Source organism: Lygodium microphyllum, chromosome 10, assembly GCF_053477565.2.
Source record: "Lygodium microphyllum isolate KBCC chromosome 10, Lygodium_microphyllum_v1.1.10, whole genome shotgun sequence".
Lineage (NCBI taxonomy): Eukaryota > Viridiplantae > Streptophyta > Polypodiopsida > Schizaeales > Lygodiaceae > Lygodium > Lygodium microphyllum.
Window position 1 is genome coordinate 124,242,527 of NC_141144.1, and position 5,245 is coordinate 124,247,771.

The following is a 5,245-nucleotide window of genomic DNA, read 5'->3' on the forward strand; positions in this document are numbered from 1 at the left end:
TCAAAAAATTTACAAGTTTATTGTTTTTAATTTTTTTTATAAACTATGTCTATTTGGTAGTAAAGGTATAATGCCTATACTCGTGCCCAGAATCAAAAAGTGCATGGCTACACTCTGGGCAGGGGTTGGCTGTCCGTAACTTGGGGTGTAACCAGCCTAAGGTGTGAGCGATGCAGTCAAGACTCTTCTCCCCCATTACCTTTTCTGGGTGAGCAATAAAGTATTCTTTTCTTGTTGTTTTGTTAATTTCTTTTGGAAATTTAGAGGTTTTCTTTCCGAACTGTTAGTGAACATTGTCACTTTACACAAGAAGGAAACTTCGAGGCTTGACACTTGACAGTGCGTGTGAAATTGGTATACATTCGAGGGAAACGTAAGGGCGCACATAAGCACCAAAGACTTCAGTGATTAACAAATGGATGAATGAACTACTTCAAGACACCAAAGCAGCGCAGTATTATCTATCTTCCACTCTCATTCAAGCCAGCACCGTTGAGAGAGAGAGAGGGCAAACGCTGCTCGGAGCTGTATCAACTACGGAAGCCATGGCGTCTGATCAGCCTCTGAAGGTGGGCTTCGTGCCTGGAACGGGGCGCATGGGGAAGCTTATCGCCAGCCACCTGGCCAAATCAGATGGGGTTCAGACATTCCTGGGCTCCAGGGTTCCTGCCAAGGCCATGGCGGCTGCTTCCTCTCTCTCATCTAATTCCAAGCATCAGGTCCAAGCTGGTTCCAATGCCCAAGCTGCTGCATGGGCCACTGTCATCTTCTGGAGCCCCATGGTAAGGATCTTTTGTCTGAAGGGGCTAGGGTGGGAATTGTAGGTGCAAGGCGGGAGGGTGGCTTGGCCGTGGGCATCCATTAATTTTACTTCTAATATGCAGGGCTCGCTGGAGGATCGCGAAGCTCTTCTCAGATCACTAGCACCGCATCTAGAAAACTAGATCATCATCGATGTCACCAATATTGGATACGTTCTTGACGAAGCTCAGTGGGGCCAAACTTCATCCACCTTACTCAACCAGAAGGCTCTAGGGGTGCCTGCAAAATGGACTACAGCTTTCAAGTCCACCTTTTGGGTGAGCTCTTTCCCATACCCCCCTACTCAGTTCCAATGTTGGGTTTCATTTGCTTACAATTTGATGCTTAATCTTGGATTGATGTGCAGAAACTCCTCGAAGATCTCCCTGATCCTGCGAATCCTCATCATACCTTTGTTGCTGGAGATGATGAGGAAGCCATAGCCACCACTGTTGCTTTGGTCGAGTTGATTCCCGGTTTTAAGGCCATCAGGGCTGGAGGTCTAGTGTACTCCAAGATACTGGAGTGGCTTGGTCCAATGTGGCTGGTTGAACTAGACAAGTTAAATGCAGGAGGCAGATTTAGGAGTGGATGGAGATTTGGCGTTTGAGATGTTTGTTGGGTGATCTGTCCATACAAAGTCCCATGTTTTATGTCCGCAATCACTGAACTGATAGAGCAGTTTGGAATGCAATATGCTGTACTTGTAGCCCTCTCTATCGACAAAAAGGACTTGACACACCTCGCAGGGTTACTGACAAGATGCATTTGCTCCCCTTGCAAACATCTATCGTGATAAAAGGGGTTGTTGCCACCGGGTCTAAGTAAATGACAAATTAGAGTGTAATTGAAATAACATAAATATAACACATTAGTACATGAAAATTACTTTATATGTTGTACATCGCATTATTGTAGCTAGTCTCCAAGCCTGCCAATAAGACTGCTTTGATTTCAAAGTATGTTTTAGGAGCTGTGATGTCTACGTTCGTTTCTTGGTCAAATCATTATAAATGAAAATGAAAACAACAGAACCAAAAGATCCAGCGCTGTCCATTTCAGTCCCCAGATTTTGATCCTTTGTAACTTGTAAGTTGTCTGGAATAACCAGTTTGACAGGTCCATTAGATTTTGCATGGCTCTGCAGCACATATATTTCATTCACTTTAACAGAAAGAGGATACATTATACAGACCCATACACTAGCTGTGTACAAGTCCATAACCCAGTTGTAGTAGTGCTCACAAAATGTAGGATTAGGATTGTAGATGTATCAATATGGCGAATCTAGGACCTTGAAAACTGTGGGTTTCTGCTATGTTGCTAGTAGTCAACTGCATAATGAAGCAGGGTGAAGTTGGTACATGCTCAAGGGGAGTTGCTTGAAATATTTTTGATTGGTAGCGAAAGCTGCAGGAAAGCGCACCTGCATTTAGGACATCCTCAAAATGCTTCTACACATGACATGGTGAGGAAGTCCAATTTGAAAGCCACCATGTTACATGAATGGACATCAAAGATGGCTGTCTGAACCATTGTCTATCCACCATCAGCTACTTACTGTTCAAACCCCACAGGTAGGGTGTAAAGAGAGGAGTCAGACGTAGCTTACTTGTGCAACATCTGATGTAATATCCACATTTATAAGCCCTTAGTCCATCTTATCCACAGAATTATGTGGGCTACTAGTATGGACACCAGCCCTTGTGATGAGTGTGTAGCCTATCAAGCCATTATGTTGCAAACCCTAAGCTCAAGGATGAGCCTTTTGGGCTCTTTGCCTAGGTGGTGAGCTTGATGTCCATCTCTTTATGTTTCTTTTCATATGTTAGTATGTCCTCTGTCATCTCATGTGTGGAGGCTTATCTATTTGATGAAATGGGATTAAGAAGTCAAGAAATGGATTATAAGTTCATGGAGTCCTAAACATCGTATAGAGTGAAGAGCAGGCCATGACACTCCCATCTTTGCCAATGAATAGATCTTATTGGTGCCCACTAGAAAGCTGATTTCAGTGTGACTGCATAGGATATGTGAAAGACCCCGAGCTTTGGCAAACGAGGGACACTTCCAGGTTTAAAAAAACAAATTATCGTGGAACTAGGCTCCCATTGAGAAGAGTGCTTTATAAATGGATGACATATGTCTAGCCACAATCGATGCTAGAATGTGCTAAAGAGAGAATAAATGAGAAAACACTGAAGATGAAGGAAGTGATGTATAATGAGCAAAGAAATGAAGAAAGATGATACAATGCAATGAGGGTGTTGAGAGTGAAGAAGACTAGAAGGACGGGAGATAAGATGAACTTACTAGATAGTAGCCTAATTGTCAAGATGTATTAATCATAGCTTAGTTGTGCAACATCTAATGCAATCTCCATATTTGTAGGCCCTTAGGCCATCTCATCCACGGATTATGTGGGCTACTAATATGTGCACCAACCCTTGTAAAATGAGAGTGTGGCCCATCGACCCATGATGTTACAAACCCTAAGCTGATGAGGCTATTTAGCTCTTTGTCTAGGTGGTGAGCTTGATGTTCATCACTTTATGCTTATTTTTAGATGTTAGTATGTCTTCTTTCATCTCATTTGTGGAGGCTAATCTATATGGGTGTATAATTGGTATACACTACAAGATATATGCCTTATACTAACGTTAAAAGCGTCGAAAATGTAAATAAAGAAATTTGCCTCCGTCGTCGCAAAAAGCATCATTATTGGCGACGCCATAGAACAGTCGGTATTAACGTCGCTATTTGCGTCGGTATTAGCATCGCATTTTTTGGACGTTGAAACCGACGCAAATAACGACGCTAATAACGATGTCAATAACGATGCGTACAGTAAATTTCCAACGCTCATAGCGACGGTAACAGGGAAAAAATTTTGTATAGCACTATGTGCTTTATTTGGGCCATACAAAATAGTTTTTGCACTGTGTACAATGCTCGTGTAAATAAAGACAAAGTGTACTTAAATCATAACATTGATGCATGAAATAAATACATGATCGCATAATGAAAGCGACTGGTATAATCATGGCAAGATATCACTACTACATAGAAAATGTCTACACAGATCATGTGACCAAAAAAGAAGGGGGTGTGAGCTCCAGGGATCCAAGGGCGAGCTATAGATCATCGCTATCCGAAAGCTCGTCCCGCCGCAAAGGAGCATCGAATGGACTCTGCAAAAAAAGAAACAATTACCCATCAGTCCATTATACAATAATGCATTTTAATTAAACATAGACAAGAAAGATGAGTGACTTACAGAGCCGCCACGTCCATACAATCGGTCGATCAATGCAGTGAGACCGTGCCTCTCTGCATATCGAGTCTTAAGGTTGGTCGAATCACGATTTGTAATGGAGTGCTGCAAAGGAAACAAAATACTAACTGTTAGAAACAAGATTGTCAATACAAAGGATATTGCAAAAAAATAAGCAAGCAAAACAAAAGAGAAACTTACAAAGTTCTCCAGATATGTCCTGTGGTTGTCACTTCCAAGATAATGGACCACTCCGGCCTCTAGTCGTGCCCTCGCCGCCTCACGCTGGTGTCTTCAACGTCGTGGAGAATCTATAGCCTCCTCCCTCAATCGGTGCCAGTCATCTGCGTCTAGCCACTCAAGCTTTGCAACCCCACTCTTGAGTGCATTGCATGCGTCTGATCATCTGTGTGACATACATGTACGCGCGTACTCCATCATCCAATCTGTAGAAAACCTATCTGTTGTGGCTGGTACCTGAAACTTCTCATGCAAGGATGTTACTATGTAGTCCTTGCCTCCCTCCGGTATGTTTTTCCAATGATCCAAGACGTACCGAAAAACTTGTTGGCACAACTCTCTCATACGAGCCATCGTCTTCCTCCCCTCATCATTCATGATGATGGCTCCTGACCTATCATCTACAAGATCCTCTCCCACCTGCGATCACACTCCTCGCTATATCTAGAAGACCCTTGTACATCTGGTGTACCAACCGAGATAGTATCTATCGGAGTAGCACCCATAGGGATGCCACCTGCGGGCAGACAGCTGAGGAGTGACTGAAGTAGACGTCCCAAGTGTGACAAATCCCGGAGGTAACGCAACTCCAGCAGAACGACGAGACAGAGACACCATGTCCATGCCTCCACAGCAACCACCTAGTCCACGCTCTCTAGAACCACTACGAGAGCAAGGAGTAGCACTTGTATCCTAAGCCAACCGTGGGCTCATTGCATCCGTATCTCTGCAGCATCTCCCTAACCCTAAATGACTCCCTCCGTCCGGTCCAAGTCTGGAGCGTCGACCTCGTCTACTTGAAACTAAAGCATCTGATCGTGCCGAAGTAGATCTAATAGAGCAGCTTGATGATGTCCGAGACAGCTCTTGGTTCGCTGTGTCTTTGAATATCGCCATCTGATCTGAAGACATGCGCGTGAAGATATCCTG

General features: G+C 43.7%; 1 pseudogene across 1 annotated transcript; it reads left to right on the forward strand.

Moving 5' to 3' along the window:
- Positions 1 to 334: 334 nt before the first annotated feature.
- LOC148030528 (uncharacterized) lies at positions 335 to 3,318 on the forward strand (annotated as a pseudogene). The gene is made up of 3 exons (XR_015692206.1): positions 335 to 782; positions 885 to 1,079; positions 1,169 to 3,318. The product of XR_015692206.1 is annotated as an uncharacterized LOC148030528 (transcript).
- Positions 3,319 to 5,245: the final 1,927 nt, after the last annotated feature.